Source organism: Schistocerca piceifrons, chromosome 3 (genome assembly GCF_021461385.2).
Source record: "Schistocerca piceifrons isolate TAMUIC-IGC-003096 chromosome 3, iqSchPice1.1, whole genome shotgun sequence".
Taxonomy (NCBI): domain Eukaryota; kingdom Metazoa; phylum Arthropoda; class Insecta; order Orthoptera; family Acrididae; genus Schistocerca; species Schistocerca piceifrons.
The window spans coordinates 759,094,293-759,107,072 of NC_060140.1; the positions used below are offsets into that span (position 1 = coordinate 759,094,293).

The 12,780-nt window shown below is 44.6% G+C and overlaps 1 protein-coding gene and 1 pseudogene across 1 annotated transcript in view; both read right to left on the reverse strand.

Annotated features, from left to right (window-relative positions):
- The window catches only part of LOC124789035 (sodium/hydrogen exchanger 3), a 627,528-nt gene that overhangs the window by 444,496 nt on the left and 170,252 nt on the right, over nt 1-12,780 (reverse strand). The window lies entirely within an intron of this gene.
- Nucleotides 7,488-7,605, reverse strand: LOC124790612 (annotated as a pseudogene).

Sequence of the window (12,780 nt, forward strand, 5' to 3'; positions counted from 1 at the left end):
TCCAGTCACATTAATGTGGCCACCCGTCAAAAGCACGAATAACACGTTTTTTAGCGAGGATCGCTGTGAGATGTGCAGGAAGAGAGTTAATGAGATACTCGAAGATACCGAAAGATGTGTGGAGCCATTCTGACTCCAGTGGCGTAGCCAGCTGCGCTAAGTTTCGGGGTTGAGGATCCATTACTCGAACAGCCCGATCCATGTGGTCCCATACACTCTCGATGGTGTAAATCCGGGGCGTTTGTGATCAGGGAAGTATGGTAAACTCATCCTCTTCGAACCACGCACGTAAAGTGCGAGCTGTGTGACACGTTAGATTACCCTGCTGGTGGATGCCGTCGTGCCGAGGAAAAAGCAAACTGCATGTAGGAGTGGGCATGATCCCCAAGGATAGATGCTTATTTGTGCCTTCCAGAATAACGAGGTCATACAGGGAATGCCAGGCAATAAATCTCCCTCATGCAGTTGGACTCTTCCGAGGATTATTGCAGAGTGTTTGCTATCAGATTTTTAACGCCGCACACGCCAACAGGCATCTGTTCCGTGGAGCGCAAAACATTGATTCATCTGAAAAGGCCACTTCTCGCCACACAGTGGACGTCCAGTTGCGATATTGGCGTGCAAATGCCAGCCTCCGTCGCTGATGAACGCCAGTCAGCACGCGTGCATGATACTGGTGCCTGATGCGGAGGCCCACAAACAGTAATGTTAGCTGAAACGGTCGCTCATGAGACACTGTTGGTAGCATCTTGTTTCATCTGGGCAGTCAGTCGCTCAACATTTGCACGTCTATTCGCCAGTGCACATATCTGCAGCCGCCCTTCACCACTGTCACCTGTGGCCCATGGCACATCACAGCTGCCTCGGAGCCGAACTTGAATAGCGCTATTTTGCCATGCAAGGTGTACTTTAACCACGGCGGCACGCGAACTGTTTACAGACTTAGCGGTTTTGGGAATGTTTCCAACCTTGGTCCGATAGCCAATGATCAAGCCCTTTTGACCGTCACATAAATCGCTGCGTTTCTGTGTAACGACAACGGTTGCACAGCGTACCCCCGATACGATATGTATAATGACTGAAACCTTTTCTCACCACAGCCAGTGACACTTCCCATGTGATAATGTGCGCAAAACAAGGAATCGTCTGAAAAGACGGCGTGTTGTCACTTATGTAGCCAGTGTTGTCACTGGTGCACCTTCGTCAGCCGCGTCAAGGGGAAGTCCCATTAGTGGTCGCCGTGCTGACAGCCCGTGGTACAGGCGTCGTTGCACTGTTCCTGTGGACACTGGTCTTACTGAAATAAGCCCATTTCATTCCACAAATTGCGGGACGTGGCTCCACTACCCTGAAAGGCAAAGCAAACAATATCGCTGTGTCATGTGCTATCTCGTGGGGCCGTTGATACCCAACATGGCGTTGAGTATGGCCTTCCTAAATCCACAGATTCCGTATTCGAAAGACTGCCGTGGTATTCAGACCGTCCGAGTAGCAACATCGCTGAACGATAAACTATAGTCTCTATACAACACGTTCCTGCCACTGACGAATTCCTATATGTACTGGCGCACGTTTCGCCTTCTTAAATGAGCCGTAACATGATCTTCACACGAACAAACAATATGTAAATGTGATTTCTGAATGAGAATCCAGATTTTTTTCTGGACTCATTGCCGCTGAAAAAATGCGGAATTTATTGTGGGATATAGTGGATATTCTCGCTTCAGCCCCTAGATTTTCATGAAATACCGATGGGTAGTGGCGGTACATGTGGCCTACAAAATGGCGTCTGTAACGGAGGTGCGTTGCATGCAGAGAGCTGTCACTGAGTTTGTTTAGGAGGAAAACTGGAGTGTTTCAGATAGTCATAGATGCTTGCAGAATAGTTACGGAGACGTGGCGGTGAACAAAAGCACTGTGAGTCATTGGGCTAGGCGTCTGTCATCATCGAAACAAGATTGCGCGAACTTGTCCCGCCTCCGGCAGCCGGCCGACCGCACACAACTGTCTTCGTTGATCCATTATGGATCGTGGGACGACTGCTGTTGATAAATTATTGCACAAGAAGCTCACAACTGTGTCTCCTGCGAATGTTGAGATGCACGGGCACTCTCATTCGAGGTGATCGACGGATCACAATCAAACACCACGCTGCACAGCTGGACGTCTCTGTTGGTAATGCTGAAACACTTGTCCACCAGTTGGGGTACTCAAAGGGTCTGCCCGCTGGGTTCCACGCTGCCTAACAGAAGACCATAAAGAGGACGAAGGAACATCTGTGCGGAATTGCCGTCGAACATCGTCACAGGCTATGAAACATGGGCTCACAACTTCGACAGCAATCCATTGGGAAACGCCATATCAGTTCTCCACCGAAGAAAATCTTCAAAGCTGCATCCTCAGCAGGTAGAGTCATGGCGACCGTCTTCTGGGGCTCTGATGGGTTTATTGTCTATGATGTCCTCTCTCATGGCGCAACGATCAACTATGAAATGTATTTTGCTACCCTCAGGAAACTGAAGAAACGACTTCAGCGTGTTCGTCGCCACAAATATGCAAACGAACTTCTCCTTATCAATAATTCGCAAGACCTTACATAAGTATGCGCAGCCGAGAGAAACTCACAAATATTCTGGATTTTTATCCTCATCCACCTACTTCCCGAATCTGCATCTTCCGACTCCCAATTGTTTGGCCCAGCGAAGGATGCACTCTGCAGGAAACAGCACGCGGGAGGTTATTCGTGCAATAAGACGTTAGCTCCGGCAGCGACCAATAAGGTGGAAAAATAGGGTCATACAGGCCCTCCCAGTAAGGTGACGTAAGGCCATCGCATTGAACGGATATTATGGTGAAAACAGGTTTTTAGATAAAAGAGTGGGGAATAATATGGTGTACTGAAATCCTAACTAATACCAACCTGCTTTCTGGAAAAAACGTATTTGAATTACACACTGAACGCCCCTCGTATTGAATCTGGGTGTTGTTACTGCTATGTACACTACTGGCCATTAAAATTGCTACACCACCAAGAAATGCAGATGATATACGGCCATTCATTGGATAAATATATTATACTATAACTGACATGTTTACGCAATTTCGGTGCATAGATCCTGAGAAATCAGTACCCAGAACAACCACCTCTTGCCATAATAACGGCCTTGATACGCCTCGGCAATGAGTCAAACAGAGCTTGGATGGCGTGTACAGGTACAGCTGCCAATGCAGCTTCAACAAGATACCACAGTTCATCAAGAGTAGTGATTGGCGTATTGTGACGAGCCAGTTGCTCGACCACCATTGACCAGACATTTTCAATTGGTGAGACATCTGGAGAATGTGCTGGCCAGGGCAGCAGTCGAATATTTTCTGTTTCCAGGAAGGCCCGTAAAGAACCTGCAACATGCGGTCGTGCATTATCCTGCTGAAATGTAGGGTTTCGCAGGGATCGAATAATGGGTAGAGCCACGGGTCGTAACACATCTGAAATGTAACGTCCACTGTTCAAAGTGCCGTCAATACGAAGAAGAGGTGACCGAGACATGTAACCAATGGCACCCCACAAGCTTCCAATGTGCGTTCACCGCGATGTCACCAAACACGGATGCGACCATCACGATGCTGCAAACAGAACCTGGATTCATCCGAAAAAATGACGTTTTGCCATTCGTGCACCCAGGTTCGTCGTTGAGTACACCATCGCAGGCGCTCCTGTCTGTGATGCAGCGTCAAGGGTAACCGCAGCCATGGTCTCCAAGCTGATAGTCCATGCCGCTGCAAACGTCGTCGAACTGTTCGTGCAGATGGTTGTTGTCTTGTAAACGTCCCCATATGTTGACTCAGGGATCGACACGTGGCTGCACGATCCGTTACAGCCATGCGGATAAGATGCCTGTCATCTCGACTGCTAGTGATACGAGGCCTGTCCGCAGCTCGTGGTCGTGCGGTAGCGTTCTCGCTTCCCGCGCCCGGGTTCCCGGTTTCGATTCCCGGCGGGGTCAGGGATTTTCTCTGCCTCTTGATGACTGGGTGTTGTGTGCTGTCCTTAGGTTAGTTAGGTTTAAGTAGTTCTAAGTTCTAGGGGACTGATGACCATAGATGTTAAGTCCCATAGTGCTCAGAGCCATTTTTGATAGGAGGCCGTTGGGATCCAGCACGGCGTTCCGTATTACCCTCCTGAACCCACCGATTCCAGATTCTGCTAACAGCCATTGGATTTCGACCAACGCGAGCAGCAATGTCGCGATACGATGAACCGCAATCGCGATAGGCTGCAATCCGACCTTTATCAAAGTCGGAAACGTAATGGTACGCATTTCTCCTCCTTACACGAGGCATCACAACAACGTTTCACCAGGCAACGCCGGTCAATTGCTGTTTGTGTATGAGAAATCGGTTGGAAACTTTCCTCATGTCAGCACGTTGTAGGTGTCGCCACCGGCGTCAACCTTGTGTGAATGCTCTGAAAAGCTAATCATTTGCATATCACAGCATCTTCTTCCTGTCGGTTAAATTTCGCGTCTGTAGCACGTCATCTTCGTGGTGTAGCAATTTTAATGGCCAGTAGTGTACTTCGTGCGGATGCGTTCAGAGGCTAAACCAAATGGATATCCAGGCGTGTAGAGCATTGCATTCCAGTTTCGTTTGTTCAATGCCGTCTTTGTCGTCTAGCAGTTTTAATGCCTAACAGTTTATGATTGTTGGCTGTGATAACGGAATGTAAAGTACACACTCGTTTACAGAGACAAGAAGTCAAGTTATCTGCCTACGCGACACACATTACCGGAGACGTCACGCAGTTGGTTTGTGAGCAGTTTTAACTCTGCTTCGCTGCGCTGCGCTGCGACCTTAACCCACGCGACATTTTGACGCAAGAGGCGCTGACCGCTCGCGCCGTTTCTGTCGCTCGGTCTGCACAGTTACCTAGCTCAGAACGACGCTTATCAGTCTTGCGGCGCGCGAGTTTTCCACCCACATCTTCCTAAAGGCTAGTGCTCGGGCGACTGCAAGTAGTGGGGTTAGCTGTCCAAACCAGTGACACGTCGAGAAATCACAAATGGGAAACGTCAAACGTATTTCTTCCGAAAAAATTAAAAGGAAGTTATATAAGCAGAAAATAAAGAGATTCTATATGTAATAGATAAGAAAGAGACCAGTATTCGGAAGTTCTGGGGTTCAAATCCCGACAGGCATGCCAGATGAGATATTCCATGATTTCACTAAATTGTTCTAGTCGAATGGGCGTTTTTTTTTTTAAGATTCCTCCCAGTTTCCCTTCACATTCTATTACCACTGAAGTGGAGTAACTAATGAAATGCACAACAGAATATGTGTTAAGAATCAACCTAATGTAGGTGCGATGGGTGCCTGACAGGCAGTAAAAAATAAATAAATACATAAAAATAAAATTAAAAAAATCTTCTCAAAATGATTAGCAGAATAAATCATATTCCAGAGAGCTATGACACAGCCATAGTTGCTTACTTTAGATGTTTCTCCAGCTACATCTACATCACTACTCTGCAATTGACACATATGTGTTTGCTAGCGGGTGAGCAGGACATTTGTGAAGTATGAAAACATAAATCTTTCCGTAGAAGCTCTGATTTCTCTTATTTTATCACGATGGTCATTGAGTAGTAAAAAGGCAGCATGACAGAGAGATTGGGCAATGCGAAGGAGAGATTAGTTCTTGAATAGAGATAAAGAATTCGTAATAATGGTTATTGTCCTTTGACACAAAATACCAAAAGGCAGAAAGCTCCTACATGTCAACCAAAAAGTCTGCTTTTAAATAATTAAAGAGTAGTTAATATAACGTTAATTGATTGGATATCAGCTATAGATTTCAAGATTAACGCTGATAATAATTAAACAGTCTATATAAAATTTGTCAATTATTTTTCAAATAGCCTAAAGTGTGCAGTCTTCCATTCCTCGAACGCAGTCGAGTATTGCATTTTATGTGTGAATGTAGACTTTCCCGGCGTATACTACTGATGAACAACTCTTGAATTTACAGCAGAGTGGGAGGGTTGAGATATTGTAAAGTTTCGCTACAAAATGATGAGTATGACGCTGGTCGAGACATTGTGGTATCTCAAGATTTCTACCCAACTGGAAACCCGAAAGCTCTTCATCTACTGTGTTTTAGACTTAAGTCACCATGCGAACCTTCGATTTATTCAGTTTGATTTTAAGAGTGTGAACAAATTTTTATTGTTTTTAAAGATACTTGCATGTTCCCTTCATCATGAGATGATCAGCTCAAATACGTGCTCATTTACATTCATTCAACCCGTAAGTAGCTCCAGTGGGTTGAATAAGATATCTTCTTCTCGCTCGTGAATCGTTGCCTTATGCAGTGACGTCTTCATCCAGTCGAGTGCTGAAGCCAAAACGCGGATGCGCCCAAAGGCCTTATGCAAAATTCAGCCTCCTGGCAGACTCCATACCATGAGCGCAATCATTATCCCGTGTCAATAATGTCGTTGCTTATCGTGGTACTATGAAATTCGTGTGTTTCATTCCGGCCTGAAGTGGGAGAATAGCAATAACGCATTAAACTGACCACATTACCTTCCTACGAGAGGAGTTTCGCTGAGGAACTGAACCGAAATTTAATAATCAAAAGTGTTAGATAAAAGCTTCGTTGACGTTCTCATCTCTTCTCTTATCATGTTCTGTCTTCAATTCAGTTCCGGTAACCATAACTTTCATAAGTTAAATTTATGCGGACGAGTTTGTCCTACGAACCATTATGACGTAGTCAATTGCAAGTCAGTGCCGCGCTGGTGAACCAGATGAAAGATTACTGTAAGTAAAGGAAGAGAGGGATCGATTATCATTTCTCGTCGTAGGTAAATTTCTTGCTACTGGCGGTATTCTGTTGAAGATAAAAGACAAGTCAACTGTCCATTTGAAACATAAATGCGAACAAAAATCCAGTTTTGGGCAGAGGGAAATAGGTCTGTAGCGTTAAGTTTGTGGTTTTGAGGAAATAGGGATAAAATACTTGGAAGGGGATAAAAATGGGTTGGCTACATTTACAGTGAATTTCGTGCAATATGTAAATATATTGCGTAGATTTCTGAGTTCGAAATTTATAAGGTCGTAGTTCGGCCTACAGTAAACGTCTTTTCAGTGAAATGCACGCTTGAAGAACATATCTGGCGCTATCTGCGAGCAAAATTAAAATTTGAGAAGAGACCCCTGGGGTATGTTTGGGAAGAAACGTTTCGTCTTTCCAATTTGTTATTCCAAGTTTAAGATAAGTAAGCAAGCACTCAGTCTTCAGCCCACAAGTGGCCCATCGGGACCATCCGACCGCCGTGTCATCCTCAGCTTAGGACGCGGATAGGAGGGGCGTGTGGTCAGCACACCGCTCTACCGGTCGTTATGATGGTTTTCTTTGACCGGAGCCGCTACTACTCGCTAGAGTAGCTCCTCAATTGGCATCACGAGGCTGAGTGCACCCCAAAACATGGCAACAGCACATGGCGGCCCGGATGGTCACCCATCCAAGTGCCGGCCACGCCCGACAGCTCTTAACTTCGGTGATCGGACGGGAACCGGTGTATGCACTGCGGCAAGGCCGTTGCCAAGTTTAAGATAATGAATTATCCTAAAATGACGTTAAAACAGATTTTTTTTTAAAAAAAAAACTCAACTCCTCTCGAACAGGCCATGAAGGCCCAACGGTACCGCCCGCCGCCGTGTCATCCTCAGACAACAGGCGTCACTCGATGAGAGTATGGAGGGGCATGTGGTCAGCACACCGCTCTCCGGGCCGTATGACAGTTTATGTGACCGGAAAACAGATAATTTTAGGCTAGTTAAAAGTTGTGGTGAAACGTCTGTACCGCTAGGCGAAGCACGAAACAAGCCGTATTTCACTTGCATAAGCTTTACGATGCGAATAAGTCACAACAACTCTTACTGGACTTTGGCTGGAAATAGTTTGACGACCATCTGTACAGCTCTGACTTCGCCCATAGCGACTTCCATCTCTTTTTGCACATGAAAACGTTTCTTGGTGCTCAAATGCAACGATGAAGAGCTCAAGGAACATGATACCTCGTGGTTCACAGACTACAAAATGGTGTGAGCTATGTAGAAATATAGTTTAAGGTTTTTGTAGTTTATTTGGTAAATACTTTTTCTCTATCTGTTCTAGTTTTCTTTTTATTGCCAAATGAAACTTACTTTTTGGGTGCACCTCGCAAATGGTGTCAACAGCTCAGCCGAATACCCAAGAGCACTCATTAATGTTGTTTAGGTTTAAATATTGTTTCAGTGACGCAGAAACAAGGAAAGATCTCAGTACTTAGTATGAATATTTTGAAATCCAGCTATACACGTACTGACCCAGAGTACCAAACGACGACATTCTCTCGGAGTCATGCTTAGCTATTACGGAGGGTAGCGCATTAGTTGATACTCGCAGACTCGCTCAGGAATCAAAGTGGCGACCTGAACGAGAGTTTGGTGCAATGGTAATACACCATTTCCACTGATACAGGAGTGGAACGAAGAGTGGTAGACAGGAGACTCCTAGTGACGCATGGGGCAGAGATGCACACGACGTCACAACACCGGCGCGTCGGTCTGTGACGTGAACGCCTCTTCCTGGAGTCGTGCCAGCGGCTATCGCTGGAGAAGGCACGCAGGCTACGCCGAAGGACACCCAGCCGGGCAACTATTTGCGGATTACAAGAACTTTACACTGCCGGGAGTGTGGGAGCCATGGGGCTGGCTGCGGTACGGTTGTGGCAGCGCGCAGGACGCTGACGACTCGGCATGCGAGTCTGTCTCACCTGACCAACTACCACGCATACAAAATATTACAGTGTACCAAAGGGCAGTGTAAGTATACGAACTGTAAGCTTTATTCTTAGTGCAGTTTACATCACCACACGATGAATTTATCGATATATTCATGCGGGGAGTTTGGATGTAGGTAGTTCAAATGGCTCTGAGCACTATGGGACTTAACTGCTGAGGTCATCAGTCCCCCAGAACTTAGAACTACTTAAACCTAACTAACCTAAGGACATCACACACATCCATATGTAGGTAGTCTTAAATGCTGTTGGAAGCGTAATTTTTTAATTATTAATCGTTAAGAGTCACATGATCTTTCTATCATTTTAGGTATTTTAAATATCTGACCTTTAATTTCGTTATACTGGCTTTCAGAACAGCCGAAAAGAAAGAGATTAATTTAGGCCCAAAACCAAAGAACTAGTAGTTGATTTTAGATGTAGTGGAAGTTGTCTAAAACGATGATGTTTCTCCACTTGACTGTTATTTTATTTCCTTCTGGATAAATTATTTCAAAAACTTTTTTCCATTTCCTAACGGGGTTGGTACAACAACCAGTAGGCATCGTATGAAGAAACAAGCAAACTTCGTTACACTGTTAATTTTTAAAAATTATTTCCCAATGATCCTCTTCACCTTTATTTAGGCACAAAATGATTCAAATGGCTCTGAGCACTATGGGACTTAACATCTGAGGTCATCAGTCCCCCAGAACTTAGCACTACTTAAACCTAACTAACCTAAGGACATCACACACATCCATGCCCGAGGCAGGATTCGAACCTGCGATCGTAGCGGTCGCGCGGTTCCAGACTGTAGCGCCTAGAACTGCTCGGTCACAATGGCTGGCTATTAAGGAACATTTGGATCGGCTGGTATTTGGTAACGATGGGTACATGGGATACCGCGCTTAAAATATCCCAGCAGATAAATGCACTTCGTCAAAACTTTAAGAACACTGTGCGGTGTCCTTGAAGTTACTGAAGGTCATTCCGTTTGCTCCATCAGCGTTTCTGAATTACGTCTCTAGTCTCGTTAGATCATGCAAATTCTACCCAAGGAGAGACGTAAATTTCTCGTGAGCCATTCGACAATTACTGAAAACAGTTACGTCATATTCCGTCAAATCGGAAATACAGTATAAAACTCTCCATGATATCTTTTGTTGCATATGCTGTGCAACCAAAATTTTTTAAGTCGTTTTTTCTTGTTGTTTTCATTTTATCAGGCAAAATTAAATACATCAATGACGTTCATGCTATAAAGAATGTTTTCCGTGAAGGGGCTCGTAACATTGCACAGTGTCTTACCATTACAATATTTCGCTCGGTGACATTGAAGAAATAAATTATGGTGAATAAATGAGTGACATGGATTCTATTTAATTTTGTTTGATGAAAATGAAAAGAATATGAAAAGACGACTTGATAAATTTTGGGCGCACAACACATACAACAAAAGATATAATCGTGGAGAATTTTGTGCTCTACATACGGATTTGATGGAATACAACATAAATGTTTTACGTTATTATCAAATGACTCACGAGAAATTTATGTCTCTCCTTGGCTACCATTTGCGTGATCTAACGAGACTAGCGACGTAATTCAGAAAGGTTGATGGAGCAAGGGATGACTTTCAGCTACTTCAAGGACACCGCACATGTTTATAAAGTTCTGACAAGGGGCATTTACCGGCTGGGATATTTTATGCGCGGTATCCCATGTACCATTGCTACTAAACATCAATCAATCCACAATCCGAAGATGCCTAAATACAAGCGAAACGCGACATTGGGAAATAACAAGAACAATTTAACACTGCAGCCAAGACTGCTCACATTACTTCATAAATTATTTCAATTTTAGTTTTGCAGTCGTATTCGAGTGATGCATTACTGAACTTTGGAAATCCTTTACATCTAATGTTGTAGTCCATGTCGAAACTATATCGCGACATGTGCCACTTGTCTATGGTGGCACAGCTGAAGTTGTAATAGTTTATCCTCAAGGAAAAAGTGGAAGTCGAATAACAAACGATTATCATTTACACAATTGCTAACACATGTCATAAAAACAACCAGTAGTTCTTCAGTTATGTGTGCAAGTACAATTGACTCGATAGTTCTGGCTGTTCTAAAAGTCAAAAAACGAAATTTACGTCAAATAATGTCATCTTGGAAACTCTGGTTTTCTGCTTTAATCCGCATCGTACTTGCACAATATTTCGATGAAGATTGTGAGTTACGCGATCGAAATATCGTGCAAGTGCGACTCAAATTAATCCACGATGATAATAACTGAATCACTTGAAAATGACTACAAACTGAACTTTCAATAACGTACCGTATCCAGAAGGGAAGAAATAACGGTCAAATACCGAAGTTATTATCATGTAGACTATTCTGTATGATTTTGGCGCTTAATAATAATAATAAATATAGTGGAAGTTCTGGAAAATCCAACGGCTCTACGCAAAAAAAGTAATGTAAGATGATTTCGGACGTATATGTAAATACCCTCAAAGGAAAAACCTGTAACATTATTAATAACAACTTGTAACTCAGTTCAAACAACCAGACAGCAGCTTTCCTTTGATTATGATTCTTTTTCTTGTTTCATCTACTGTGGTCCTACAGATAAATACACTTATGAAACAATTTTTTTTCAGTTATTATCTGTCATAACTACACTGAGGTGACAAAAGCCATGGCATAGCGATATCCGCATGTGCAGATAGCGGTAGTATCGCAAGGAATAAAAGGGCAGTGCATTGGCGGAGCTGTCATTTCTACTCAGGTGTTTCACGTGAAACGATTACCGACGTGATTATAGCCGCACTACGGGAATTAACAGACTCTGATGGCGGAATGGTAGTTGGAGCGAGACGCACGGGGAATTACACTTCGGAAGTCGTTGCGGAATTCAATATTCCGAGATACACAGCGTCAAGGGTGTGCCGGGAATAGCAAGTTTCAGGCATTAGCTCTCACCACGGACAGCGCAGTGGCGTTCGCATTGAGTTGTCAGTGCCAGAAGACAACATTACATGAAATGACCGCAGAAATCGATATGGGGCGTACGACGTACGTATCCGTTACGAAAGTGCGGCGAAATATGACGTTAATGTATTACGACGACAGACGACCGACGCGAGTGCTTTAGCTAACAGCACAACATCGGCAGCAGCTCTTCCCTGGCCTCGTAAGCATATCGGTTGGATCCTAGACGACTCGAAAGCGGTGGCTTGGTCAGATCAGTCCCGTCTTCGGTTGGCTAGTACTGATGATAGGGCTCGAGGGTGGCGCAGGCCCCAAGAAGCCATGGACCCAAGTTATCAACAAAGCACTCTGCAAGCTGATGGTGGCTCCATAATGGTGTGGGCTGTCTCTCTATGAAATGGACTGGTTCCTCTGGTCCAACTGGACCGATCATTGACTGGAATTTGTTATTTTCGGCTACGTGGAGACCATTTACAGCCATTCTTGGACTTCATGTTCCCAAACGACGATGAAAATTTTATGAACGACGGTTCGCCATGTCACCGAGCCGCCATTGTTCGCGAGAAATCTGAATAATATTCTGGACAGTTCGAGCGAGTGATCTGGCCTCCCTGATCGCTCAACATGAATCCCGTGGAACGTCTATGGGGCATAATCGAGAAGTCAGTCCGTACAAAAAATCGTGCACCAGCAACACTTCCGCAGTTAGGGTGACTATAGAGGCAGTGTGGTTCAGTATTTCTCCAGAGGACATCCAAAGACTTGCTGAGTCCATGTCACGTCGAAATGCTGCACTACGCCGGCTAAAACGAGATCCGACAAGATATTAGGAGCTATTCTATGACTTTCGTCACTCCAGTGTATACTATAGAGGCAGCATGGCTCAGTATTTCTGCAGGGGACATCCAACGACTTGTTGAGTCCGTGCCACATCGAGTTGCTTCCAGGTAAAA